The sequence below is a fragment of the Carcharhinus amblyrhynchos genome, unplaced genomic scaffold (genome assembly GCF_965287045.1).
Source record: "Carcharhinus amblyrhynchos unplaced genomic scaffold, sCarAmb.v2.hapA scaffold_98, whole genome shotgun sequence".
Classification (NCBI taxonomy): domain Eukaryota; kingdom Metazoa; phylum Chordata; class Chondrichthyes; order Carcharhiniformes; family Carcharhinidae; genus Carcharhinus; species Carcharhinus amblyrhynchos.
In genome coordinates, this window is record NW_027649838.1 from 149,058 (window position 1) to 176,386 (window position 27,329).

At 55.1% G+C, this 27,329-nt stretch overlaps 12 non-coding genes and 11 pseudogenes across 12 annotated transcripts; all 23 read left to right on the forward strand.

Annotated features, from left to right (window-relative positions):
* The first annotated feature begins 3,153 nt into the window (after nt 1-3,153).
* On the forward strand, nt 3,154-3,336 carry LOC145338497 (U2 spliceosomal RNA). Its single transcript, XR_013885833.1, has one exon. It is a non-coding gene; the product is annotated as a U2 spliceosomal RNA (small nuclear RNA).
* Nucleotides 3,337-3,551: 215 nt separating this feature from the next.
* On the forward strand, nt 3,552-3,743 carry LOC145338126 (U2 spliceosomal RNA). The gene has a single exon (XR_013885476.1). It is a non-coding gene; the product is annotated as a U2 spliceosomal RNA (small nuclear RNA).
* Nucleotides 3,744-3,958: 215 nt separating this feature from the next.
* LOC145338273 (U2 spliceosomal RNA) lies at nt 3,959-4,150 on the forward strand. Its single transcript, XR_013885622.1, has one exon. It is a non-coding gene; the product is annotated as a U2 spliceosomal RNA (small nuclear RNA).
* A 215-nt stretch (nt 4,151-4,365) lies between these two features.
* LOC145338475 (U2 spliceosomal RNA) lies at nt 4,366-4,557 on the forward strand. The gene has a single exon (XR_013885818.1). It is a non-coding gene; the product is annotated as a U2 spliceosomal RNA (small nuclear RNA).
* A 215-nt stretch (nt 4,558-4,772) lies between these two features.
* On the forward strand, nt 4,773-4,964 carry LOC145338357 (U2 spliceosomal RNA). The gene has a single exon (XR_013885703.1). It is a non-coding gene; the product is annotated as a U2 spliceosomal RNA (small nuclear RNA).
* Nucleotides 4,965-5,179: 215 nt separating this feature from the next.
* LOC145338274 (U2 spliceosomal RNA) lies at nt 5,180-5,371 on the forward strand. Its single transcript, XR_013885623.1, has one exon. It is a non-coding gene; the product is annotated as a U2 spliceosomal RNA (small nuclear RNA).
* Nucleotides 5,372-5,586: 215 nt separating this feature from the next.
* Nucleotides 5,587-5,778, forward strand: LOC145338127 (U2 spliceosomal RNA). The gene has a single exon (XR_013885477.1). It is a non-coding gene; the product is annotated as a U2 spliceosomal RNA (small nuclear RNA).
* Nucleotides 5,779-5,993: 215 nt separating this feature from the next.
* Nucleotides 5,994-6,051, forward strand: LOC145338568 (U2 spliceosomal RNA; annotated as a pseudogene).
* A 4,023-nt stretch (nt 6,052-10,074) lies between these two features.
* LOC145338504 (U2 spliceosomal RNA) lies at nt 10,075-10,247 on the forward strand (annotated as a pseudogene).
* A 215-nt stretch (nt 10,248-10,462) lies between these two features.
* LOC145338562 (U2 spliceosomal RNA) lies at nt 10,463-10,608 on the forward strand (annotated as a pseudogene).
* A 1,239-nt stretch (nt 10,609-11,847) lies between these two features.
* Nucleotides 11,848-12,021, forward strand: LOC145338499 (U2 spliceosomal RNA; annotated as a pseudogene).
* A 215-nt stretch (nt 12,022-12,236) lies between these two features.
* Nucleotides 12,237-12,428, forward strand: LOC145338275 (U2 spliceosomal RNA). The gene has a single exon (XR_013885624.1). It is a non-coding gene; the product is annotated as a U2 spliceosomal RNA (small nuclear RNA).
* Nucleotides 12,429-12,643: 215 nt separating this feature from the next.
* On the forward strand, nt 12,644-12,835 carry LOC145338276 (U2 spliceosomal RNA). The gene has a single exon (XR_013885625.1). It is a non-coding gene; the product is annotated as a U2 spliceosomal RNA (small nuclear RNA).
* A 215-nt stretch (nt 12,836-13,050) lies between these two features.
* Nucleotides 13,051-13,242, forward strand: LOC145338277 (U2 spliceosomal RNA). The gene has a single exon (XR_013885626.1). It is a non-coding gene; the product is annotated as a U2 spliceosomal RNA (small nuclear RNA).
* A 215-nt stretch (nt 13,243-13,457) lies between these two features.
* LOC145338543 (U2 spliceosomal RNA) lies at nt 13,458-13,590 on the forward strand (annotated as a pseudogene).
* Nucleotides 13,591-18,884: 5,294 nt separating this feature from the next.
* On the forward strand, nt 18,885-19,057 carry LOC145338523 (U2 spliceosomal RNA; annotated as a pseudogene).
* Nucleotides 19,058-19,272: 215 nt separating this feature from the next.
* On the forward strand, nt 19,273-19,418 carry LOC145338563 (U2 spliceosomal RNA; annotated as a pseudogene).
* A 1,239-nt stretch (nt 19,419-20,657) lies between these two features.
* On the forward strand, nt 20,658-20,831 carry LOC145338518 (U2 spliceosomal RNA; annotated as a pseudogene).
* A 215-nt stretch (nt 20,832-21,046) lies between these two features.
* LOC145338128 (U2 spliceosomal RNA) lies at nt 21,047-21,238 on the forward strand. Its single transcript, XR_013885478.1, has one exon. It is a non-coding gene; the product is annotated as a U2 spliceosomal RNA (small nuclear RNA).
* A 215-nt stretch (nt 21,239-21,453) lies between these two features.
* On the forward strand, nt 21,454-21,645 carry LOC145338129 (U2 spliceosomal RNA). Its single transcript, XR_013885479.1, has one exon. It is a non-coding gene; the product is annotated as a U2 spliceosomal RNA (small nuclear RNA).
* Nucleotides 21,646-21,860: 215 nt separating this feature from the next.
* LOC145338570 (U2 spliceosomal RNA) lies at nt 21,861-21,918 on the forward strand (annotated as a pseudogene).
* A 4,023-nt stretch (nt 21,919-25,941) lies between these two features.
* On the forward strand, nt 25,942-26,114 carry LOC145338524 (U2 spliceosomal RNA; annotated as a pseudogene).
* A 215-nt stretch (nt 26,115-26,329) lies between these two features.
* LOC145338564 (U2 spliceosomal RNA) lies at nt 26,330-26,475 on the forward strand (annotated as a pseudogene).
* Nucleotides 26,476-27,329: the final 854 nt, after the last annotated feature.

Sequence of the window (27,329 nt, forward strand, 5' to 3'; positions counted from 1 at the left end):
ACGGGTCGGTTCGCTCCAGGATCGACTTTATGTTTGTGTCCCGCGCGCTCACGGTCAGGCCCACCGACGTCAGGCCGGTGTTCTTTTCTGACCACTGCCTCCTGCTGGCCGACTGTCAGCTGGAGGCAAACCAGAAAGTGGGCAGGGGGTCCTGGAAGCTGAATGTAGAACTGTTGACCCCAGAGAACCTCGAGGAACTCAGGAGGGATTACCACGGTTGGAGGACCGTCAAACCCTTCTTTGAGTCTCCATCTCTCTGGTGGGAAACCATCAAAGGCAACATCAAAAGGTTCTTCATTCGCAAAGGGGTTCAGAAGGCCAGGGAGAGACGGCGGGACATGTCCCGACTCCAGAAAAGCATGCAGGAACTGCTCCAACTGCAGTCGATGGGGGTCGATGTCAAGGAGGAGCTCCAGGAGGTGAAGAGCCAGCAAGCCTCGCTCTTTGCCTCGGAGGCCGCCAAGGTCATCTTCCGGTCCAGGGTCCGCTCCGTGGAGCAGGACGAAAAGTGCTCACGCTTCTTCTTCCAGAAGGTGCACAGAGAAACCTCTGTGATCAGCAGCCTGAAGGAAGAGGACGGCTCAGTGGGGTCATCGCAGTCTGACATTCTGAGGATCTGCAAATCCTTCTATGCCGGACTGTATGACCTGAAGCCGACAGACAGCACGGCCTCCCAGTCTTTCCTGTCGTCTATCACGCAGGTCTTAGACGACGGTGAGCGGGACAGCCTGGAGAGACCGGTATCTCTGGAAGAGCTGACCAAGGCCGTCGAGTCCTTGCAGAAGGGTAAAACTCCCGGAAGCGACGGCTTACCGGCGGAGTTTTACTCGGCGTCGTGGGACTTGACGGGCCCGGACCTCCTGGAAGTATACGAGAGTATGCTTCTGGAGGGCAGGATGTCAGAATCCATGAGGAAAGGCATCATTACCCTCATCTACAAGCAGAAGGGGGAGAGGGAAGAAATTCGGAATTGGCGACCCATTTCACTATTGAACGTGGATTACAAAATTCTGGCCAAGGTCATCGCCAACCGGGTCAAGTCTGCTCTGGGGTCAGTAATCCATCCTGATCAAACCTGTGCTGTACCCGGCAGGAAGATCTCTGATAGCCTGGCGCTACTCAGGGATACGATCGCCTACGTGCAGGACAGGCAGGTGGATACGTGCCTCATCAGCCTCGACCAGGAGAAGGCGTTTGACAGAATATCGCACAGCTACATGATGGATGTGCTCTCCAAAATGGGTTTTGGGGAGGGAATACGCAATTGGATCCGGCTGCTCTACACAGACATCAGTAGCGCAGTCTCAGTCAACGGGTTGGAAACAGATAGCTTCCGAATCAGGTCTGGAGTCAGACAGGGCTGCCCTCTCTCCTCCGTCCTTTTTGTGTGTTGCATTGAACCCTTTGCCCAGGCCCTCAGAAGCGACCCAGGCATCAAAGGGGTGACAATCCCAGGCAGCGGAGGCACGCAGGTCAAAGCCTCCCTGTACATGGATGACGTGGCTGTGTTCTGCTCGGACCCCTCGTCTGTCCGCAGGCTCCTCCAGGTCTGCGAGCAGTTCGAGCTGGCCTCGGGAGCCAAAGTCAACCAGGGAAAGAGCGAGGCCATGTTCTTTGGGAACTGGGCCGACAAATCCTTTGTCCCCTTCACCGTCAGGGCAGAGTACCTGAAGGTGCTGGGGATATGGTTCGGAGCGGCAGGGGCATGCATCAAAACCTGGGAGGAGCGCATCGCGAAAGCCAGGCAGAAACTGGGCTTGTGGGAGCAACGCTCGCTCTCCATAACAGGGAAAAACCTGGTGATCCGGTGCGAGTTGCTGTCCGTGTTGTTGTACGTGGCGCAGGTGTGGCCTATCCCCAAATCCTGCGCTGCAGCAGTGACGCAGGCCATCTTCAAATTTATCTGGAGATCAAAGATGGATCGCGTCCGGAGGGAGGCGATGCACAAATCTCCAGAGAACGGAGGGAAAGACATTCCCAACGCCGCCCTCATCCTGATGGCCACCTTTGTGTGCGGCTGCATCAAGCTGTGCGTAGATCCTCGGTACACCAACAGCAAGTGCCACTACTTTTTGAGGTTCTACCTGTCCCGAGTGTTGCGAAGGATGGGTCTGGCCACACTGCCGCGGAACACTCCGAGTAGTTGGACCGTACCGCAGCACCTGTCCTTCGTGGAGAAATTTTTCCGCAAACACACCTTTGACCACAAGGCGATTAAGCAGTGGTCAGCGCGTAACGTCCTTGGGGCCCTGAGAGTAAAGGAGACGGCGGATCCTGTCGGATGGTTCCCTGAGCAGACTGTCAGTGTCATCTGGCAGAACGCCTCATCACCAGAACTGACAAACAAGCACCAAGATCTGGCTTGGCTGGTGGTGAGAAGGGCACTCCCCGTCAGATCCTTTATGCACGCTCGAGGTCTCAACATCACCGCACGCTGCCCTCGAAGCGGCTGCGGGGCTGACGAGACGGTCGCACACCTCCTTTGGGAATGTGCCTTTGCAGGGAGGGTCTGGAGTGAGATGCAGTGGTGTTTGTCGCGGTTCGTCCCGAGCAGCTCGGTGGCGCGGGACTCTGTGCTCTGCGGGCTGTTTCCGGGGGCGCACAGCGAGACAGGTGTCGGCTGCTGCTGGAGGGTCATCGGCTCGGTGGGGGACGCACTTTGGTCCGCCCGGGGCTTGCTGATCTTCCAGCTGGGGGAGTTGTCCTCGACCGAGTGTTGCGGACTGGCGCATTCCAGGGTCCGGGACTGCGTGCTGGGGGACGGGCTGAAGCTTGGGGCAGCCGCCGCAAAGGCACAATGGGGAAAGGCCACGCTGTAAGGCCTTTTAACGGAGGCAGACCGAGGGCCCAGGAACTGCAGAATACCCTCGACCTGCGTAACTGTGTGCCAATCTGAGCACTAACGGCACACAGAAATTTTTTGAGCCGTGCATATAGTTTTTTAAGTATTGAAATGTAATCATTGTAATTAGTACAAATATGTAAATATGGAGACATGGACATAGTTTTTTTTTAAGTACTGAAATGTTAAGTACTGAAATGTAGTCACTGTAGTTTTGGACAGATCTGCAAAAATGTTTTCATTCCGCATTGTTTTGCTACTCGAAGCCCTGTACATTGTAATAGTTTACTTGAGATTTTTATGAATAAAGTATATTTTTGGAAAAAAAAAAAAAAAAAAATCTGTTCTTATCAGTTTAATATCTGATAGTTCCCCGATCTGGGGACCAAATATTAACCTGATTTTTGGAACAGGGCGCTGGGGAAAGGGGCTCGCTCCTACCACGCCACGCATCGACCTGGTCTTGCACTCTCTCCAGGAACGGTGCACTGACTCACAAGAGCATCAAAAACAGAACATGTGGCAGCACCTGCCTCCTGGCACAGCAGGTGTCGACGGCAGAGTAAAGGACGCACACGCTGAGCCCCCTGCTGCGCTGCGACGCTACTGCAGCACTCAGGCAGGCTGACGGTTTTTCTGTGGCCAGCAAGCGGCGCGTGAAAGCCAGTGGCTGAGGAAGGGAGGGGGGCCAGCTGGGAATTGACGGGCTATCGCTTCTCGGCCTTTTGGCTAAGATCAAGTGTAGTATCTGTTCTTATCAGTTTAATATCTGATAGTTCCCCGATCTGGGGACCAAATATTAACCTGATTTTTGGAACAGGGCGCTGGGGAAAGGGGCTCGCTCCTACCACGCCACGCATCGACCTGGTCTTGCACTCTCTCCAGGAACGGTGCACTGACTCACAAGAGCATCAAAAACAGAACATGTGGCAGCACCTGCCTCCTGGCACAGCAGGTGTCGACGGCAGAGTAAAGGACGCACACGCTGAGCCCCCTGCTGCGCTGCGACGCTACTGCAGCACTCAGGCAGGCTGACGGTTTTTCTGTGGCCAGCAAGCGGCGCGTGAAAGCCAGTGGCTGAGGAAGGGAGGGGGGCCAGCTGGGAATTGACGGGCTATCGCTTCTCGGCCTTTTGGCTAAGATCAAGTGTAGTATCTGTTCTTATCAGTTTAATATCTGATAGTTCCCCGATCTGGGGACCAAATATTAACCTGATTTTTGGAACAGGGCGCTGGGGAAAGGGGCTGGCTCCTACCACGCCACGCATCGACCTGGTCTTGCACTCTCTCCAGGAACGGTGCACTGACTCACAAGAGCATCAAAAACAGAACATGTGGCAGCACCTGCCTCCTGGCACAGCAGGTGTCGACGGCAGAGTAAAGGACGCACACGCTGAGCCCCCTGCTGCGCTGCGACGCTACTGCAGCACTCAGGCAGGCTGACGGTTTTTCTGTGGCCAGCAAGCGGCGCGTGAAAGCCAGTGGCTGAGGAAGGGAGGGGGGCCAGCTGGGAATTGACGGGCTATCGCTTCTCGGCCTTTTGGCTAAGATCAAGTGTAGTATCTGTTCTTATCAGTTTAATATCTGATAGTTCCCCGATCTGGGGACCAAATATTAACCTGATTTTTGGAACAGGGCGCTGGGGAAAGGGGATCGCTCCTACCACGCCACGCATCGACCTGGTCTTGCACTCTCTCCAGGAACGGTGCACTGACTCACAAGAGCATCAAAAACAGAACATGTGGCAGCGCCTGCCTCCTGGCACAGCAGGTGTCGGCGGCAGAGTAAAGGACGCACACGCTGAGCCCCCTGCTGCGCTGCGACGCTACTGCAGCACTCAGGCAGGCTGACGGTTTTTCTGTGGCCAGCAAGCGGCGCGTGAAAGCCAGTGGCTGAGGAAGGGAGGGGGGCCAGCTGGGAATTGACGGGCTATCGCTTCTCGGCCTTTTGGCTAAGATCAAGTGTAGTATCTGTTCTTATCAGTTTAATATCTGATAGTTCCCCGATCTGGGGACCAAATATTAACCTGATTTTTGGAACAGGGCGCTGGGGAAAGGGGCTGGCTCCTACCACGCCACGCATCGACCTGGTCTTGCACTCTCTCCAGGGACGGTGCACTGACTCACAAGAGCATCAAAAACAGAACATGTGGCAGCACCTGCCTCCTGGCACAGCAGGTGTCGACGGCAGAGTAAAGGACGCACACGCTGAGCCCCCTGCTGCGCTGCGACGCTACTGCAGCACTCAGGCAGGCTGACGGTTTTTCTGTGGCCAGCAAGCGGCGCGTGAAAGCCAGTGGCTGAGGAAGGGAGGGGGGCCAGCTGGGAATTGACGGGCTATCGCTTCTCGGCCTTTTGGCTAAGATCAAGTGTAGTATCTGTTCTTATCAGTTTAATATCTGATAGTTCCCCGATCTGGGGACCAAATATTAACCTGATTTTTGGAACAGGGCGCTGGGGAAAGGGGCTGGCTCCTACCACGCCACGCATCGACCTGGTCTTGCACTCTCTCCAGGAACGGTGCACTGACTCACAAGAGCATCAAAAACAGAACATGTGGCAGCACCTGCCTCCTGGCACAGCAGGTGTCGACGGCAGAGTAAAGGACGCACACGCTGAGCCCCCTGCTGCGCTGCGACGCTACTGCAGCACTCAGGCAGGCTGACGGTTTTTCTGTGGCCAGCAAGCGGCGCGTGAAAGCCAGTGGCTGAGGAAGGGAGGGGGGCCAGCTGGGAATTGACGGGCTATCGCTTCTCGGCCTTTTGGCTAAGATCAAGTGTAGTATCTGTTCTTATCAGTTTAATATCTGATAGTTCCCCGATCTGGGGACCAAATATTAACCTGATTTTTGGAACAGGGCGCTGGGGAAAGGGGCTCGCTCCTACCACGCCACGCATCGACCTGGTCTTGCACTCTCTCCAGGAACGGTGCACTGACTCACAAGAGCATCAAAAACAGAACATGTGGCAGCACCTGCCTCCTGGCACAGCAGGTGTCGACGGCAGAGTAAAGGACGCACACGCTGAGCCCCCTGCTGCGCTGCGACGCTACTGCAGCACTCAGGCAGGCTGACGGTTTTTCTGTGGCCAGCAAGCGGCGCGTGAAAGCCAGTGGCTGAGGAAGGGAGGGGGGCCAGCTGGGAATTGACGGGCTATCGCTTCTCGGCCTTTTGGCTAAGATCAAGTGTAGTATCTGTTCAGCGAGACCCCTCAACGGTGACGAGAGAAAAGCTGCCAGACGACGACAGAACCTCAAGAGGCTCTTTTCAAAAGCGACGAAGAATCCACAGGTGACGGGGAGAACCGAGGCCATCGCAGCAGCAGCAGACCATCCAGACGGCCACATGACTCCCACGATGTCACCCAGTCGCCGACGAGGATTTGAGGCAGGTTCGGACGGATATATCAGCCCTGCCGCCCTGCAGAACTTCGTCAGCACCACAGGAATGCGGAACCAGGTGCATGCTGACTGACGGACATGTAAGAACTGCCAAATCTTTTTGTACTTTAAAAATGTCTTTTAAGTTTGCCTCGGTAAATGTACGCAGTGTCAAAGATGGGTTGAGACGTGCGTCCACATTATCCTACCTGGCCAACGTCAAAGCCGACCTGCTGTTCCTGCAGGAGTGTGGGATCCCTCACCTCAGCAGCTACAGGCGCTGGTCGAGTGCGTGGTCCCACGGACCGTCCATCTGGTCAGGTGGGAACGACTGCCGTTCCTCGGGCCTCGGCATCCTGCTGCGGGGAGGTGGCTTCACCATCTCCGAAGTTAGGGAGGTGGTGGGGGGACGCCTTCTCGTAGCAGACGTCACGTACAAAAACTGCCCTCTCAGGCTGATTAATGTGTATGCCCCTGCCGCCAGAACCGAGCGGCTGGCGGTTTTTGAGCAGCTGCCACAGCTGCTCACCACCTCCAGGCCGGTCATTCTGGGTGGGGACTTCAATTGTATCCTAGACAAGGCCGACCGATCCAGCAGGGCTGAAAACAAACTGGACGCTACGTCCAGAGCCCTGCTGGAGACGGTCAAAGATGCCAAGCTGCTCGACGTCTTCAGCAACCCAGCAGACGGAGGGCAGCGCAGGTACACGTGGTCGCGGCCTGACGGGTCGGTTCGCTCCAGGATCGACTTTATGTTTGTGTCCCGCGCGCTCACAGTCAGGCCCACCGACGTCAGGCCGGTGTTCTTTTCTGACCACTGCCTCCTGCTGGCCGACTGTCAGCTGGAGGCAAACCAGAAAGTGGGCAGGGGGTCCTGGAAGCTGAATGTAGAACTGTTGACCCCAGAGAACCTCGAGGAACTCAGGAGGGATTACCACGGTTGGAGGACCGTCAAACCCTTCTTTGAGACTCCATCGCTCTGGTGGGAAACCATCAAAGGCAACATCAAAAGGTTCTTCATTCGCAAAGGGGTTCAGAAGGCCAGGGAGAGACGGCGGGACATGTCCCGACTCCAGAAAAGCATGCAGGAACTGCTCCAACTGCAGTCGATGGGGGTCGATGTCAAGGAGGAGCTCCAGGAGGTGAAGAGCCAGCAAGCCTCGCTCTTTGCCTCGGAGGCCGCCAAGGTCATCTTCCGGTCCAGGGTCCGCTCCGTGGAGCATGACGAAAAGTGCTCACGCTTCTTCTTCCAGAAGGTGCACAGAGAAACCTCTGTGATCAGCAGCCTGAAGGAAGAGGACGGCTCAGTGGGGTCATCGCAGTCTGACATTCTGAGGATCTGCAAATCCTTCTATGCCGGACTGTATGACCTGAAGCCGACAGACAGCACGGCCTCCCAGTCTTTCCTGTCGTCTATCACGCAGGTCTTAGACGACGGTGAGCGGGACAGCCTGGAGAGACCGGTATCTCTGGAAGAGCTGACCAAGGCCGTCGAGTCCTTGCAGAAGGGTAAAACTCCCGGAAGCGACGGCTTACCGGCGGAGTTTTACTCGGCGTTGTGGGACTTGACGGGCCCGGACCTCCTGGAAGTATACGAGAGTATGCTTCTGGAGGGCAGGATGTCAGAATCCATGAGGAAAGGCATCATTACCCTCATCTACAAGCAGAAGGGGGAGAGGGAAGAAATTCGGAATTGGCGACCCATCTCACTATTGAACGTGGATTACAAAATTCTGGCCAAGGTCATCGCCAACCGGGTCAAGTCTGCTCTGGGGTCAGTAATCCATCCTGATCAAACCTGTGCTGTACCCGGCAGGAAGATCTCTGACAGCCTGGCGCTACTCAGGGATACGATCGCCTACGTGCAGGACAGGCAGGTGGATACGTGCCTCATCAGCCTCGACCAGGAGAAGGCGTTTGACAGAATATCGCACAACTACATGATGGATGTGCTCTCCAAAATGGGTTTTGGGGAGGGAATACGCAATTGGATCCGGCTGCTCTACACAGACATCAGTAGCGCAGTCTCAGTCAACGGGTGGGAAACAGATAGATTCCAAATCAGGTCTGGAGTCAGACAGGGCTGCCCTCTCTCCTCCGTCCTTTTTGTGTGTTGCATTGAACCCTTTGCCCAGGCCCTCAGAAGCGACCCAGGCATCAAAGGGGTGACAATCCCAGGCAGCGGAGGCACGCAGGTCAAAGCCTCCCTGTACATGGATGACGTGGCTGTGTTCTGCTCGGACCCCTCGTCTGTCCGCAGGCTCCTCCAGGTCTGCGAGCAGTTCGAGCTGGCCTCGGGAGCCAAAGTCAACCAGGGAAAGAGCGAGGCCATGTTCTTTGGGAACTGGGCCGACAAATCCTTTGTCCCCTTCACCGTCAGGGCAGAGTACCTGAAGGTGCTGGGGATATGGTTCGGAGCGGCAGGGGCATGCATCAAAAACTGGGAGGAGCGCATCGCGAAAGCCAGGCAGAAACTGGGCTTGTGGGAGCAACGCTCGCTCTCCATAACAGGGAAAAACCTGGTGATCCGGTGCGAGTTGCTGTCCGTGTTGTTGTACGTGGCGCAGGTGTGGCCTATCCCCAAATCCTGCGCTGCAGCAGTGACGCAGGCCATCTTCAAATTTATCTGGAGATCAAAGATGGATCGCGTCCGGAGGGAGGCGATGCACAAATCTCCAGAGAACGGAGGGAAAGACATTCCCAACGCCGCCCTCATCCTGATGGCCACCTTTGTGTGCGGCTGCATCAAGCTGTGCGTAGATCCTCGGTACACCAACAGCAAGTGCCACTACTTTTTGAGGTTCTACCTGTCCCGAGTGTTGCGAAGGATGGGTCTGGCCACACTGCCGCGGAACGCTCCGAGTAGTTGGACCGTACCGCAGCACCTGTCCTTCGTGGAGAAATTTTTCCGCAAACACACCTTTGACCACAAGGCGATTAAGCAGTGGTCAGCGCGTAACGTCCTTGGGGCCCTGAGAGAAAAGGAGACGGCGGATCCTGTCGGATGGTTCCCTGAGCAGACTGTCAGTGTCATCTGGCAGAACGCCTCATCACCAGAACTGACAAACAAGCACCAAGATCTGGCTTGGCTGGTGGTGAGAAGGGCACTCCCCGTCAGATCCTTTATGCACGCTCGAGGTCTCAACATCACCGCACGCTGCCCTCGAAGCGGCTGCGGGGCTGACGAGACGGTCGCACACCTCCTTCTGGAATGTGCCTTTGCAAAGAAGGTCTGGAGCGAGGTGCAGTGGTATTTGTCGAGGTTCGTCCCGAGCAGCTCGGTGACGCAGGACTCTGTGCTCTACGGGCTGTTTCCGGGGACGCACACCGAGACAAATATCAACTGCTGCTGGAAGGTCATCAACTCGGTGAAGGACGCACTTTGGTCCGCCCGAAACTTGCTGATCTTCCAGCTGAAAGAACTGTCCTCGACCGAGTGTTGCAGACTGGCACATTCCAAGGTCCAGGACTACGTGCTGAGGGACGGGCTGAAGCTTGGGGCAGCCGCCGCAAAGGCACAATGGGGAAAGGCCACACTGTAAGGCCTTTTAACGGAGGCAGACCGAGGGCCCAGGAACTGCAGAATACCCTCGACCTGCGTAACTGTGTGCCAATCTGAGCACTAACGGCACACAGTAATCTTTTGAGGCATGTATATAGTTTTTAAGTATTGAAATGTAATCATTGTAATTAGTACAAATATGTAAATATTGAGACATGGACATAGTTTTTTAAGTACTGAAATGTAGTCACTGTAGTTTGGACAGATCTGCAAAAATGTTTTGATTCCGCATTGTTTTGCTACTCGAAGCCCTGTACACTGTAATAGATTACTTGAGATTTTTATGAATAAAGTATATTTTTGGAAAAAAAAATCTGTTCTTATCAGTTTAATATCTGATAGTTCCCCGATCTGGGGACCAAATATTAACCTGATTTTTGGAACAGGGCGCTGGGGAAAGGGGCTCGCTCCTACCACGCCACGCATCGACCTGGTCTTGCACTCTCTCCAGGAACGGTGCACTGACTCACAAGAGCATCAAAAACAGAACATGTGGCAGCACCTGCCTCCTGGCACAGCAGGTGTCGACGGCAGAGTAAAGGACGCACACGCTGAGCCCCCTGCTGCGCTGCGACGCTACTGCAGCACTCAGGCAGGCTGACGGTTTTTCTGTGGCCAGCAAGCGGCGCGTGAAAGCCAGTGGCTGAGGAAGGGAGGGGGGCCAGCTGGGAATTGACGGGCTATCGCTTCTCGGCCTTTTGGCTAAGATCAAGTGTAGTATCTGTTCTTATCAGTCCGTGTTGTTGTACGTGGCGCAGGTGTGGCCTATCCCCAAATCCTGCGCTGCAGCAGTGACGCAGGCCATCTTCAAATTTATCTGGAGATCAAAGATGGATCGCGTCCGGAGGGAGGCGATGCACAAATCTCCAGAGAACGGAGGGAAAGACATTCCCAACGCCGCCCTCATCCTGATGGCCACCTTTGTGTGCGGCTGCATCAAGCTGTGCGTAGATCCTCGGTACACCAACAGCAAGTGCCACTACTTTTTGAGGTTCTACCTGTCCCGAGTGTTGCGAAGGATGGGTCTGGCCACACTGCCGCGGAACGCTCCGAGTAGTTGGACCGTCCCGCAGCACCTGTCCTTCGTGGAGAAATTTTTCCGCAAACACACCTTTGACCACAAGGCGATTAAGCAGTGGTCAGCGCGTAACGTCCTTGGGGCCCTGAGAGTAAAGGAGACGGCGGATCCTGTCGGATGGTTCCCTGAGCAGACTGTCAGTGTCATCTGGCAGAACGCCTCATCACCAGAACTGACAAACAAGCACCAAGATCTGGCTTGGCTGGTGGTGAGAAGGGCACTCCCCGTCAGATCCTTTATGCACGCTCGAGGTCTCAACATCACCGCACGCTGCCCTCGAAGCGGCTGCGGGGCTGACGAGACGGTCGCACACCTCCTTTGGGAATGTGCCTTTGCAAAGAAGGTCTGGAGTGAGATGCAGTGGTATTTGTCGCGGTTCGTCCCGAGCAGCTCGGTGACGCAGGACTCTGTGCTCTACGGGCTGTTTCCGGGAACGCACACCGAGACAAATATCAACTGCTGCTGGAAGGTCATCAACTCGGTGAAGGACGCACTTTGGTCCGCCCGAAACTTGCTGATCTTCCAGCTGAAAGAATTGTCCTCGACCGAGTATTGCAGACTGGCACATTCCAAGGTCCAGGACTACGTGCTGAGGGACGGGCTGAAGCTTGGGGCAGCCGCCGCAAAGGCACAATGGGGAAAGGCCACACTGTAAGGCCTTTTAACGGAGGCAGACCGAGGGCCCAGGAACTGCAGAATACCCTCGACCTGCGTAACTGTGTGCCAATCTGAGCACTAACGGCACACAGAAATTTTTTGAGCCGTGTATATAGTTGTTTAAGTATTGAAATGTAATCATTGTAATTAGTACAAATATGTAAATATGGAGACATGGACATAGTTTTTTTTTAAGTACTGAAATGTTAAGTACTGAAATGTAGTCACTGTAGTTTTGGACAGATCTGCAAAAATGTTTTCATTCCGCATTGTTTTGCTACTCGAAGCCCTGTACATTGTAATAGTTTACTTGAGATTTTTATGAATAAAGTATATTTTTGGAAAAAAAAAATCTGTTCTTATCAGTTTAATATCTGATAGTTCCCCGATCTGGGGACCAAATATTAACCTGATTTTTGGAACAGGGCGCTGGGGAAAGGGGCTCGCTCCTACCACGCCACGCATCGACCTGGTCTTGCACTCTCTCCAGGAACGGTGCACTGACTCACAAGAGCATCAAAAACAGAACATGTGGCAGCACCTGCCTCCTGGCACAGCAGGTGTCGACGGCAGAGTAAAGGACGCACACGCTGAGCCCCCTGCTGCGCTGCGACGCTACTGCAGCACTCAGGCAGGCTGACGGTTTTTCTGTGGCCAGCAAGCGGCGCGTGAAAGCCAGTGGCTGAGGAAGGGAGGGGGGCCAGCTGGGAATTGACGGGCTATCGCTTCTCGGCCTTTTGGCTAAGATCAAGTGTAGTATCTGTTCTTATCAGTTTAATATCTGATAGTTCCCCGATCTGGGGACCAAATATTAACCTGATTTTTGGAACAGGGCGCTGGGGAAAGGGGCTGGCTCCTACCACGCCACGCATCGACCTGGTCTTGCACTCTCTCCAGGAACGGTGCACTGACTCACAAGAGCATCAAAAACAGAACATGTGGCAGCACCTGCCTACTGGCACCGCAGGTGTCGACGGCAGAGTAAAGGACGCACACGCTGCGCCCCCTGCTGCGCTGCGACGCTACTGCAGCACTCAGGCAGGCTGACGGTTTTTCTGTGGCCAGCAAGCGGCGCGTGAAAGCCAGTGGCTGAGGAAGGGAGGGGGGCCAGCGGGGAATTGACGGGCTATCGCTTCTCGGCCTTTTGGCTAAGATCAAGTGTAGTATCTGTTCTTATCAGTTTAATATCTGATAGTTCCCCGATCTGGGGACCAAATATTAACCTGATTTTTGGAACAGGGCGCTGGGGAAAGGGGCTGGCTCCTACCACGCCACGCATCGACCTGGTCTTGCACTCTCTCCAGGAACGGTGCACTGACTCACAAGAGCATCAAAAACAGAACATGTGGCAGCACCTGCCTCCTGGCACAGCAGGTGTCGACGGCAGAGTAAAGGACGCACACGCTGAGCCCCCTGCTGCGCTGCGACGCTACTGCAGCACTCAGGCAGGCTGACGGTTTTTCTGTGGCCAGCAAGCGGCGCGTGAAAGCCAGTGGCTGAGGAAGGGAGGGGGGCCAGCTGGGAATTGACGGGCTATCGCTTCTCGGCCTTTTGGCTAAGATCAAGTGTAGTATCTGTTCTTATCAGTTTAATATCTGATAGTTCCCCGATCTGGGGACCAAATATTAACCTGATTTTTGGAACAGGGCGCTGGGGAAAGGGGCTGGCTCCTACCACGCCACGCATCGACCTGGTCTTGCACTCTCTCCAGGAACGGTGCACTGACTCACAAGAGCATCAAAAACAGAACATGTGGCAGCACCTGCCTCCTGGCACAGCAGGTGTCGACGGCAGAGTAAAGGACGCACACGCTGAGCCCCCTGCTGCGCTGCGACGCTACTGCAGCACTCAGGCAGGCTGACGGTTTTTCTGTGGCCAGCAAGCGGCGCGTGAAAGCCAGTGGCTGAGGAAGGGAGGGGGGCCAGCTGGGAATTGACGGGCTATCGCTTCTCGGCCTTTTGGCTAAGATCAAGTGTAGTATCTGTTCTTATCAGTTTAGAGGTGTCTCCTCGAAGGGGATTGCCACCGGTGGAAACCTAACGGTGCCAACTAAGCCGGTTGAGCGTCCACCCCTTCAGGATTGGGTCAGTTGCTCGGGTGTACTCCATACAAACTGACTGGCCTCGGACTGAGAGCCGTTCTCACTGTCTACAAGCGATCTTAGCCTGAGGCTCGAATTTCGCAAAGAGCTATCGGATCTCGATGGGCGTTGTGGAAGCTGGCGTCAGACGATCGGGAGAAGACCGTCTGCAACACTTGAGCTCTGCTGCTATTGGTGGACCTTAATACTGGTTTCAAGCCTCTGGCTTGGACCAAACGCCGGTACTGTACGACTCAGTGTCGCTGAACTATGGCTGCAGCTACATCGAAAGCTACAGGCCAAGGACTGCCCAACACCATCCGGGTGAAGGCTTCAGGAGGAGACTCGCCCGTGGGCCGAGACTTCGTCGTGAAGAAGGTACTGTTTGAGTGCTGCGGATTCCAGGCAGCAGACGTCTACGGTGTGGCTGAATACAGCAACCAGCCCTACGTGGACGTCAGCTTCAGGAGCCTGTCAGGATGCCTCAAGTTCCTGACAGCCCTCAAGGAGAAAGGCAAAGAGGGGCCCCTCTCCATCCTGACGGCGGAGCCCCTGTTCACCGTGCCGTCCCAGAGGAACCGGGTTATCACGTTCCAAATGTATAACCCCTACGTCCCTGCGGCTGATGTGCTGACGTTCCTCTCCAGGTACGTGGAGGTGAAGGGTGAGAGCGCGGATGTGATGGACAAGTACGGAATCTGGACCTGTAAGAGACAGGTGAGAGTAACTCTCAGGACCGACCCCAACGGAGACCTCCTGCACCCGCCCTCCAATTTTGCCATCGGGGGGAATCGAGGCTTCCTGTACTACGCGGGACAGCCTCGAGTGTGCCGAATCTGCGGCAAAACCGGCCATTTTGCCGCGAGCTGCAGCACCACCTTCTGCAGAAACTGCTTGAAGGAGGGGCACGCGACAAAGGACTGCAGCGACAGCAAATGTTGCAACCTGTGTGGGGAGGCTGGCCACGTCTACAGAGCCTGCCCCAAGCGAAAGGCCACTTACGCCCAGATCACCGGAGGCGGAGTGAAGAAGGCAAGCGTCCGTGCCACCTCAGAGGGACAGACGACCGGTCCAGAAGCAGGCCCGGAAAAGGCTTCGGAAGGACGAACGGACCCCCCAGTGCAGCAGGAGGACGCATCGTCAGCACCACCAGCAGAGGGCGCCGAAGCCATGGAACAGGAGAGCTCGGAGCTCGAAAGCCCCTGGCTGAAAGTCAAATCCAGCAGAAAGATACGGAAAAGGAAATCCGTGGCAGCGAGACCCCTCAACGGTGACGAGAGAAAAGCTGCCAGACGACGACAGAACCTCAAGAGGCTCTTTTCAAAAGCGACGAAGAATCCACAGGTGACGGGGAGAACCGAGGCCATCGCAGCAGCAGCAGACCATCCAGACGGCCACATGACTCCCACGATGTCACCCAGTCGCCGACGAGGATTTGAGGCAGGTTCGGACGGATATATCAGCCCTGCCGCCCTGCAGAACTTCGTCAGCACCACAGGAATGCGGAACCAGGTGCATGCTGACTGACGGACATGTAAGAACTGCCAAATCTTTTTGTACTTTAAAAATGTCTTTTAAGTTTGCCTCGGTAAATGTACGCAGTGTCAAAGATGGGTTGAGATGTGCGTCCACATTATCCTACCTGGCCAACGTCAAAGCCGACCTGCTGTTCCTGCAGGAGTGTGGGATCCCTCACCTCAGCAGCTACAGGCGCTGGTCGAGTGCGTGGTCCCACGGACCGTCCATCTGGTCAGGTGGGAACGACTGCCGTTCCTCGGGCCTCGGCATCCTGCTGCGGGGAGGTGGCTTCACCATCTCCGAAGTTAGGGAGGTGGTGGGGGGACGCCTTCTCGTAGCAGACGTCACGTACAAAAACTGCCCTCTCAGGCTGATTAATGTGTATGCCCCTGCCGCCAGAACCGAGCGGCTGGCGGTTTTTGAGCAGCTGCCACAGCTGCTCACCACCTCCAGGCCGGTCATTCTGGGTGGGGACTTCAATTGTATCCTAGACAAGGCCGACCGATCCAGCAGGGCTGAAAACAAACTGGACGCTACGTCCAGAGCCCTGCTGGAGACGGTCAAAGATGCCAAGCTGCTCGACGTCTTCAGCAACCCAGCAGACGGAGGGCAGCGCAGGTACACGTGGTCGCGGCCCGACGGGTCGGTTCGCTCCAGGATCGACTTTATATTTGTGTCACGCGCGCTCACGGTCAGGCCCACCGACGTCAGGCCGGTGTTCTTTTCTGACCACTGCCTCCTGCTGGCCGACTGTCAGCTGGAGGCAAACCAGAAAGTGGGCAGGGGGTCCTGGAAGCTGAATGTAGAACTGTTGACCCCAGAGAACCTCGAGGAACTCAGGAGGGATTACCACGGTTGGAGGACCGTCAAACCCTTCTTTGAGTCTCCATCGCTCTGGTGGGAAACCATCAAAGGCAACATCAAAAAGTTCTTCATTCGCAAAGGGGTTCAGAAGGCCAGGGAGAGACGGCGGGACATGTCCCGACTCCAGAAAAGCATGCAGGAACTGCTCCAACTGCAGTCGATGGGGGTCGATGTCAAGGAGGAGCTCCAGGAGGTGAAGAGCCAGCAAGCCTCGCTCTTTGCCTCGGAGGCCGCCAAGGTCATCTTCCGGTCCAGGGTCCGCTCCGTGGAGCAGGACGAAAAGTGCTCACGCTTCTTCTTCCAGAAGGTGCACAGAGAAACCTCTGTGATCAGCAGCCTGAAGGAAGAGGACGGCTCAGTGGGGTCATCGCAGTCTGACATTCGGAGGATCTGCAAATCCTTCTATGCCGGACTGTATGACCTGAAGCCGACAGACAGCACGGCCTCCCAGTCTTTCCTGTCGTCTATCACGCAGGTCTTAGACGACGGTGAGCGGGACAGCCTGGAGAGACCGGTATCTCTGGAAGAGCTGACCAAGGCCGTTGAGTCCTTGCAGAAGGGTAAAACTCCCGGAAGCGACGGCTTACCGGCGGAGTTTTACTCGGCGTTGTGGGACTTGACGGGCCCGGACCTCCTGGAAGTATACGAGAGTATGCTTCTGGAGGGCAGGATGTCAGAATCCATGAGGAAAGGCATCATTACCCTCATCTACAAGCAGACGGGGGAGAGGGAAGAAATTCGGAATTGGCGACCCATCTCACTATTGAACGTGGATTACAAAATTCTGGCCAAGGTCATCGCCAACCGGGTCAAGTCTGCTCTGGGGTCAGTAATCCATCCTGATCAAACCTGTGCTGTACCCGGCAGGAAGATCTCTGACAGCCTGGCGCTACTCAGGGATACGATTGCCTACGTGCAGGACAGGCAGGTGGATACGTGCCTCATCAGCCTCGACCAGGAGAAGGCGTTTGACAGAATATCGCACAGCTACATGATGGATGTGCTCTCCAAAATGGGTTTTGGGGAGGGAATACGCAATTGGATCCGGCTGCTCTACACAGACATCAGTAGCGCAGTCTCAGTCAACGGGTGGGAAACAGATAGATTCCAAATCAGGTCTGGAGTCAGACAGGGCTGCCCTCTCTCCTCCGTCCTTTTTGTGTGTTGCATTGAACCCTTTGCCCAGGCCCTCAGAAGCGACCCAGGCATCAAAGGGGTGACAATCCCAGGCAGCGGAGGCACGCAGGTCAAAGCCTCCCTGTACATGGATGACGTGGCTGTGTTCTGCTCGGACCCCTCGTCTGTCCGCAGGCTCCTCCAGGTCTGCGAGCAGTTCGAGCTGGCCTCGGGAGCCAAAGTCAACCAGGGAAAGAGCGAGGCCATGTTCTTTGGGAACTGGGCCGACAAATCCTTTGTCCCCTTCACCGTCAGGGCAGAGTACCTGAAGGTGCTGGGGATATGGTTCGGAGCGGCAGGGGCATGCATCAAAAACTGGGAGGAGCGCATCGCGAAAGCCAGGCAGAAACTGGGCTTGTGGGAGCAACGCTCGCTCTCCATAACAGGGAAAAACCTGGTGATCTGGTGCGAGTTGCTGTCCGTGTTGTTGTACGTGGCGCAGGTGTGGCCTATCCCCAAATCCTGCGCTGCAGCAGTGACGCAGGCCATCTTCAAATTTATCTGGAGATCAAAGATGGATCGCGTCCGGAGGGAGGAGATGCACAAATCTCCAGAGAACGGAGGGAAAGACATTCCCAACGCCGCCCTGATCCTGATGGCCACCTTTGTGTGCGGCTGCATCAAGCTGTGCGTAGATCCTCGGTACACCAACAGCAAGTGCCACTACTTTTTGAGGTTCTACCTGTCCCGAGTGTTGCGAAGGATGGGTCTGGCCACACTGCCGCGGAACGCTCCGAGTAGTTGGACCGTACCGCAGCACCTGTCCTTCGTGGAGAAATTTTTCCGCAAACACACCTTTGACCACAAGGCGATTAAGCAGTGGTCAGCGCGTAACGTCCTTGGGGCCCTGAGAGAAAAGGAGACGGCGGATCCTGTCGGATGGTTCCCTGAGCAGACTGTCAGTGTCATCTGGCAGAACGCCTCATCACCAGAACTGACAAACAAGCACCAAGATCTGGCTTGGCTGGTGGTGAGAAGGGCACTCCCCGTCAGATCCTTTATGCACGCTCGAGGTCTCAACATCACCGCACGCTGCCCTCGAAGCGGCTGCGGGGCTGACGAGACGGTCGCACACCTCCTTCTGGAATGTGCCTTTGCAAAGAAGGTCTGGAGCGAGATGCAGTGGTATTTGTCGAGGTTCGTCCCGAGCAGCTCGGTGACGCAGGACTCTGTGCTCTACGGGCTGTTTCCGGGGACGCACACCGAGACAAATATCAACTGCTGCTGGAAGGTCATCAACTCGGTGAAGGACGCACTTTGGTCCGCCCGAAACTTGCTGATCTTCCAGCTGAAAGAACTGTCCTCGACCGAGTGTTGCAGACTGGCACATTCCAAGGTCCAGGACTACGTGCTGAGGGACGGGCTGAAGCTTGGGGCAGCCGCCGCAAAGGCACAATGGGGAAAGGCCACACTGTAAGGCCTTTTAACGGAGGCAGACCGAGGGCCCAGGAACTGCAGAATACCCTCGACCTGCGTAACTGTGTGCCAATCTGAGCACTAACGGCACACAGTAATCTTTTGAGGCATGTATATAGTTTTTAAGTATTGAAATGTAATCATTGTAATTAGTACAAATATGTAAATATTGAGACATGGACATAGTTTTTTAAGTACTGAAATGTAGTCACTGTAGTTTGGACAGATCTGCAAAAATGTTTTGATTCCGCATTGTTTTGCTACTCGAAGCCCTGTACACTGTAATAGATTACTTGAGATTTTTATGAATAAAGTATATTTTTGGAAAAAAAAATCTGTTCTTATCAGTTTAATATCTGATAGTTCCCCGATCTGGGGACCAAATATTAACCTGATTTTTGGAACAGGGCGCTGGGGAAAGGGGCTGGCTCCTACCACGCCACGCATCGACCTGGTCTTGCACTCTCTCCAGGAACGGTGCACTGACTCACAAGAGCATCAAAAACAGAACATGTGGCAGCACCTGCCTCCTGGCACAGCAGGTGTCGACGGCAGAGTAAAGGACGCACACGCTGAGCCCCCTGCTGCGCTGCGACGCTACTGCAGCACTCAGGCAGGCTGACGGTTTTTCTGTGGCCAGCAAGCGGCGCGTGAAAGCCAGTGGCTGAGGAAGGGAGGGGGGCCAGCTGGGAATTGACGGGCTATCGCTTCTCGGCCTTTTGGCTAAGATCAAGTGTAGTATCTGTTCTTATCAGTCCGTGTTGTTGTACGTGGCGCAGGTGTGGCCTATCCCCAAATCCTGCGCTGCAGCAGTGACGCAGGCCATCTTCAAATTTATCTGGAGATCAAAGATGGATCGCGTCCGGAGGGAGGCGATGCACAAATCTCCAGAGAACGGAGGGAAAGACATTCCCAACGCCGCCCTCATCCTGATGGCCACCTTTGTGTGCGGCTGCATCAAGCTGTGCGTAGATCCTCGGTACACCAACAGCAAGTGCCACTACTTTTTGAGGTTCTACCTGTCCCGAGTGTTGCGAAGGATGGGTCTGGCCACACTGCCGCGGAACGCTCCGAGTAGTTGGACCGTCCCGCAGCACCTGTCCTTCGTGGAGAAATTTTTCCGCAAACACACCTTTGACCACAAGGCGATTAAGCAGTGGTCAGCGCGTAACGTCCTTGGGGCCCTGAGAGTAAAGGAGACGGCGGATCATGTCGGATGGTTCCCTGAGCAGACTGTCAGTGTCATCTGGCAGAACGCCTCATCACCAGAACTGACAAACAAGCACCAAGATCTGGCTTGGCTGGTGGTGAGAAGGGCACTCCCCGTCAGATCCTTTATGCACGCTCGAGGTCTCAACATCACCGCACGCTGCCCTCGAAGCGGCTGCGGGGCTGACGAGACGGTCGCACACCTCCTTTGGGAATGTGCCTTTGCAAAGAAGGTCTGGAGTGAGATGCAGTGGTATTTGTCGCGGTTCGTCCCGAGCAGCTCGGTGACGCAGGACTCTGTGCTCTACGGGCTGTTTCCGGGAACGCACACCGAGACAAATATCAACTGCTGCTGGAAGGTCATCAACTCGGTGAAGGACGCACTTTGGTCCGCCCGAAACTTGCTGATCTTCCAGCTGAAAGAATTGTCCTCGACCGAGTGTTGCAGACTGGCACATTCCAAGGTCCAGGACTACGTGCTGAGGGACGGGCTGAAGCTTGGGGCAGCCGCCGCAAAGGCACAATGGGGAAAGGCCACACTGTAAGGCCTTTTAACGGAGGCAGACCGAGGGCCCAGGAACTGCAGAATACCCTCGACCTGCGTAACTGTGTGCCAATCTGAGCACTAACGGCACACAGAAATTTTTTGAGCCGTGTATATAGTTGTTTAAGTATTGAAATGTAATCATTGTAATTAGTACAAATATGTAAATATGGAGACATGGACATAGTTTTTTTTTAAGTACTGAAATGTTAAGTACTGAAATGTAGTCACTGTAGTTTTGGACAGATCTGCAAAAATGTTTTCATTCCGCATTGTTTTGCTACTCGAAGCCCTGTACATTGTAATAGTTTACTTGAGATTTTTATGAATAAAGTATATTTTTGGAAAAAAAAAATCTGTTCTTATCAGTTTAATATCTGATAGTTCCCCGATCTGGGGACCAAATATTAACCTGATTTTTGGAACAGGGCGCTGGGGAAAGGGGCTGGCTCCTACCACGCCACGCATCGACCTGGTCTTGCACTCTCTCCAGGAACGGTGCACTGACTCACAAGAGCATCAAAAACAGAACATGTGGCAGCACCTGCCTCCTGGCACAGCAGGTGTCGACGGCAGAGTAAAGGACGCACACGCTGAGCCCCCTGCTGCGCTGCGACGCTACTGCAGCACTCAGGCAGGCTGACGGTTTTTCTGTGGCCAGCAAGCGGCGCGTGAAAGCCAGTGGCTGAGGAAGGGAGGGGGGCCAGCTGGGAATTGACGGGCTATCGCTTCTCGGCCTTTTGGCTAAGATCAAGTGTAGTATCTGTTCTTATCAGTTTAATATCTGATAGTTCCCCGATCTGGGGACCAAATATTAACCTGATTTTTGGAACAGGGCGCTGGGGAAAGGGGCTCGCTCCTACCACGCCACGCATCGACCTGGTCTTGCACTCTCTCCAGGAACGGTGCACTGACTCACAAGAGCATCAAAAACAGAACATGTGGCAGCACCTGCCTCCTGGCACAGCAGCTGTCGACGGCAGAGTAAAGGACGCACACGCTGAGCCCCCTGCTGCGCTGCGACGCTACTGCAGCACTCAGGCAGGCTGACGGTTTTTCTGTGGCCAGCAAGCGGCGCGTGAAAGCCAGTGGCTGAGGAAGGGAGGGGGGCCAGCTGGGAATTGACGGGCTATCGCTTCTCGGCCTTTTGGCTAAGATCAAGTGTAGTATCTGTTCTTATCAGTTTAATATCTGATAGTTCCCCGATCTGGGGACCAAATATTAACCTGATTTTTGGAACAGGGCGCTGGGGAAAGGGGCTCGCTCCTACCACGCCACGCATCGACCTGGTCTTGCACTCTCTCCAGGAACGGTGCACTGACTCACAAGAGCATCAAAAACAGAACATGTGGCAGCACCTGCCTCCTGGCACAGCAGCTGTCGACGGCAGAGTAAAGGACGCACACGCTGAGCCCCCTGCTGCGCTGCGACGCTACTGCAGCACTCAGGCAGGCTGACGGTTTTTCTGTGGCCAGCAAGCGGCGCGTGAAAGCCAGTGGCTGAGGAAGGGAGGGGGGCCAGCTGGGAATTGACGGGCTATCGCTTCTCGGCCTTTTGGCTAAGATCAAGTGTAGTATCTGTTCAGCGAGACCCCTCAACGGTGACGAGAGAAAAGCTGCCAGACGACGACAGAACCTCAAGAGGCTCTTTTCAAAAGCGACGAAGAATCCACAGGTGACGGGGAGAACCGAGGCCATCGCAGCAGCAGCAGACCATCCAGACGGCCACATGACTCCCACGATGTCACCCAGTCGCCGACGAGGATTTGAGGCAGGTTCGGACGGATATATCAGCCCTGCCGCCCTGCAGAACTTCGTCAGCACCACAGGAATGCGGAACCAGGTGCATGCTGACTGACGGACATGTAAGAACTGCCAAATCTTTTTGTACTTTAAAAATGTCTTTTAAGTTTGCCTCGGTAAATGTACGCAGTGTCAAAGATGGGTTGAGATGTGCGTCCACATTATCCTACCTGGCCAACGTCAAAGCCGACCTGCTGTTCCTGCAGGAGTGTGGGATCCCTCACCTCAGCAGCTACAGGCGCTGGTCGAGTGCGTGGTCCCACGGACCGTCCATCTGGTCAGGTGGGAACGACTGCCGTTCCTCGGGCCTCGGCATCCTGCTGCGGGGAGGTGGCTTCACCATCTCCGAAGTTAGGGAGGTGGTGGGGGGACGCCTTCTCGTAGCAGACGTCACGTACAAAAACTGCCCTCTCAGGCTGATTAATGTGTATGCCCCTGCCGCCAGAACCGAGCGGCTGGCGGTTTTTGAGCAGCTGCCACAGCTGCTCACCACCTCCAGGCCGGTCATTCTGGGTGGGGACTTCAATTGTATCCTAGACAAGGCCGACCGATCCAGCAGGGCTGAAAACAAACTGGACGCTACGTCCAGAGCCCTGCTGGAGACGGTCAAAGATGCCAAGCTGCTCGACGTCTTCAGCAACCCAGCAGACGGAGGGCAGCGCAGGTACACGTGGTCGCGGCCCGACGGGTCGGTTCGCTCCAGGATCGACTTTATATTTGTGTCCCGCGCGCTCACGGTCAGGCCCACCGACGTCAGGCCGGTGTTCTTTTCTGACCACTGCCTCCTGCTGGCCGACTGTCAGCTGGAGGCAAACCAGAAAGTGGGCAGGGGGTCCTGGAAGCTGAATGTAGAACTGTTGACCCCAGAGAACCTCGAGGAACTCAGGAGGGATTACCACGGTTGGAGGACCGTCAAACCCTTCTTTGAGACTCCATCGCTCTGGTGGGAAACCATCAAAGGCAACATCAAAAGGTTCTTCATTCGCAAAGGGGTTCAGAAGGCCAGGGAGAGATGGCGGGACATGTCCCGACTCCAGAAAAGCATGCAGGAACTGCTCCAACTGCAGTCGATGGGGGTCGATGTCAAGGAGGAGCTCCAGGAGGTGAAGAGCCAGCAAGCCTCGCTCTTTGCCTCGGAGGCCGCCAAGGTCATCTTCCGGTCCAGGGTCCGCTCCGTGGAGCAGGACGAAAAGTGCTCACGCTTCTTCTTCCAGAAGGTGCACAGAGAAACCTCTGTGATCAGCAGCCTGAAGGAAGAGGACGGCTCAGTGGGGTCATCGCAGTCTGACATTCTGAGGATCTGCAAATCCTTCTATGCCGGACTGTATGACCTGAAGCCGACAGACAGCACGGCCTCCCAGTCTTTCCTGTCGTCTATCACGCAGGTCTTAGACGACGGTGAGCGGGACAGCCTGGAGAGACCGGTATCTCTGGAAGAGCTGACCAAGGCCGTCGAGTCCTTGCAGAAGGGTAAAACTCCCGGAAGCGACGGCTTACCGGCGGAGTTTTACTCGGCGTTGTGGGACTTGACGGGCCCGGACCTCCTGGAAGTATACGAGAGTATGCTTCTGGAGGGCAGGATGTCAGAATCCATGAGGAAAGGCATCATTACCCTCATCTACAAGCAGAAGGGGGAGAGGGAAGAAATTCGGAATTGGCGACCCATCTCACTATTGAACGTGGATTACAAAATTCTGGCCAAGGTCATCGCCAACCGGGTCAAGTCTGCTCTGGGGTCAGTAATCCATCCTGATCAAACCTGTGCTGTACCCGGCAGGAAGATCTCTGACAGCCTGGCGCTACTCAGGGATACGATCGCCTACGTGCAGGACAGGCAGGTGGATACGTGCCTCATCAGCCTCGACCAGGAGAAGGCGTTTGACAGAATATCGCACAACTACATGATGGATGTGCTCTCCAAAATGGGTTTTGGGGAGGGAATACGCAATTGGATCCGGCTGCTCTACACAGACATCAGTAGCGCAGTCTCAGTCAACGGGTGGGAAACAGATAGATTCCAAATCAGGTCTGGAGTCAGACAGGGCTGCCCTCTCTCCTCCGTCCTTTTTGTGTGTTGCATTGAACCCTTTGCCCAGGCCCTCAGAAGCGACCCAGGCATCAAAGGGGTGACAATCCCAGGCAGCGGAGGCACGCAGGTCAAAGCCTCCCTGTACATGGATGACGTGGCTGTGTTCTGCTCGGACCCCTCGTCTGTCCGCAGGCTCCTCCAGGTCTGCGAGCAGTTCGAGCTGGCCTCGGGAGCCAAAGTCAACCAGGGAAAGAGCAAGGCCATGTTCTTTGGGAACTGGGCCGACAAATCCTTTGTCCCCTTCACCGTCAGGGCAGAGTACCTGAAGGTGCTGGGGATATGGTTCGGAGCGGCAGGGGCATGCATCAAAAACTGGGAGGAGCGCATCGCGAAAGCCAGGCAGAAACTCGGCTTGTGGGAGCAACGCTCGCTCTCCATAACAGGGAAAAACCTGGTGATCCGGTGCGAGTTGCTGTCCGTGTTGTTGTACGTGGCGCAGGTGTGGCCTATCCCCAAATCCTGCGCTGCAGCAGTGACGCAGGCCATCTTCAAATTTATCTGGAGATCAAAGATGGATCGCGTCCGGAGGGAGGCGATGCACAAATCTCCAGAGAACGGAGGGAAAGACATTCCCAACGCCGCCCTCATCCTGATGGCCACCTTTGTGTGCGGCTGCATCAAGCTGTGCGTAGATCCTCGGTACACCAACAGCAAGTGCCACTACTTTTTGAGGTTCTACCTGTCCCGAGTGTTGCGAAGGATGGGTCTGGCCACACTGCCGCGGAACGCTCCGAGTAGTTGGACCGTACCGCAGCACCTGTCCTTCGTGGAGAAATTTTTCCGCAAACACACCTTTGACCACAAGGCGATTAAGCAGTGGTCAGCGCGTAACGTCCTTGGGGCCCTGAGAGAAAAGGAGACGGCGGATCCTGTCGGATGGTTCCCTGAGCAGACTGTCAGTGTCATCTGGCAGAACGCCTCATCACCAGAACTGACAAACAAGCACCAAGATCTGGCTTGGCTGGTGGTGAGAAGGGCACTCCCCGTCAGATCCTTTATGCACGCTCGAGGTCTCAACATCACCGCACGCTGCCCTCAAAGCGGCTGCGGGGCTGACGAGACGGTCGCACACCTCCTTCTGGAATGTGCCTTTGCAAAGAAGGTCTGGAGCGAGATGCAGTGGTATTTGTCGAGGTTCGTCCCGAGCAGCTCGGTGACGCAGGACTCTGTGCTCTACGGGCTGTTTCCGGGGACGCACACCGAGACAAATATCAACTGCTGCTGGAAGGTCATCAACTCGGTGAAGGACGCACTTTGGTCCGCCCGAAACTTGCTGATCTTCCAGCTGAAAGAACTGTCCTCGACCGAGTGTTGCAGACTGGCACATTCCAAGGTCCAGGACTACGTGCTGAGGGACGGGCTGAAGCTTGGGGCAGCCGCCGCAAAGGCACAATGGGGAAAGGCCACACTGTAAGGCCTTTTAACGGAGGCAGACCGAGGGCCCAGGAACTGCAGAATACCCTCGACCTGCGTAACTGTGTGCCAATCTGAGCACTAACGGCACACAGTAATCTTTTGAGGCATGTATATAGTTTTTAAGTATTGAAATGTAATCATTGTAATTAGTACAAATATGTAAATATTGAGACATGGACATAGTTTTTTAAGTACTGAAATGTAGTCACTGTAGTTTGGACAGATCTGCAAAAATGTTTTGATTCCGCATTGTTTTGCTACTCGAAGCCCTGTACACTGTAATAGATTACTTGAGATTTTTATGAATAAAGTATATTTTTGGAAAAAAAAATCTGTTCTTATCAGTTTAATATCTGATAGTTCCCCGATCTGGGGACCAAATATTAACCTGATTTTTGGAACAGGGCGCTGGGGAAAGGGGCTGGCTCCTACCACGCCACGCATCGACCTGGTCTTGCACTCTCTCCAGGAACGGTGCACTGACTCACAAGAGCATCAAAAACAGAACATGTGGCAGCACCTGCCTCCTGGCACAGCAGGTGTCGACGGCAGAGTAAAGGACGCACACGCTGAGCCCCCTGCTGCGCTGCGACGCTACTGCAGCACTCAGGCAGGCTGACGGTTTTTCTGTGGCCAGCAAGCGGCGCGTGAAAGCCAGTGGCTGAGGAAGGGAGGGGGGCCAGCTGGGAATTGACGGGCTATCGCTTCTCGGCCTTTTGGCTAAGATCAAGTGTAGTATCTGTTCTTATCAGTCCGTGTTGTTGTACGTGGCGCAGGTGTGGCCTATCCCCAAATCCTGCGCTGCAGCAGTGACGCAGGCCATCTTCAAATTTATCTGGAGATCAAAGATGGATCGCGTCCGGAGGGAGGCGATGCACAAATCTCCAGAGAACGGAGGGAAAGACATTCCCAACGCCGCCCTCATCCTGATGGCCACCTTTGTGTGCGGCTGCATCAAGCTGTGCGTAGATCCTCGGTACACCAACAGCAAGTGCCACTACTTTTTGAGGTTCTACCTGTCCCGAGTGTTGCGAAGGATGGGTCTGGCCACACTGCCGCGGAACGCTCCGAGTAGTTGGACCGTCCCGCAGCACCTGTCCTTCGTGGAGAAATTTTTCCGCAAACACACCTTTGACCACAAGGCGATTAAGCAGTGGTCAGCGCGTAACGTCCTTGGGGCCCTGAGAGTAAAGGAGACGGCGGATCATGTCGGATGGTTCCCTGAGCAGACTGTCAGTGTCATCTGGCAGAACGCCTCATCACCAGAACTGACAAACAAGCACCAAGATCTGGCTTGGCTGGTGGTGAGAAGGGCACTCCCCGTCAGATCCTTTATGCACGCTCGAGGTCTCAACATCACCGCACGCTGCCCTCGAAGCGGCTGCGGGGCTGACGAGACGGTCGCACACCTCCTTTGGGAATGTGCCTTTGCAAAGAAGGTCTGGAGTGAGATGCAGTGGTATTTGTCGCGGTTCGTCCCGAGCAGCTCGGTGACGCAGGACTCTGTGCTCTACGGGCTGTTTCCGGGAACGCACACCGAGACAAATATCAACTGCTGCTGGAAGGTCATCAACTCGGTGAAGGACGCACTTTGGTCCGCCCGAAACTTGCTGATCTTCCAGCTGAAAGAATTGTCCTCGACCGAGTGTTGCAGACTGGCACATTCCAAGGTCCAGGACTACGTGCTGAGGGACGGGCTG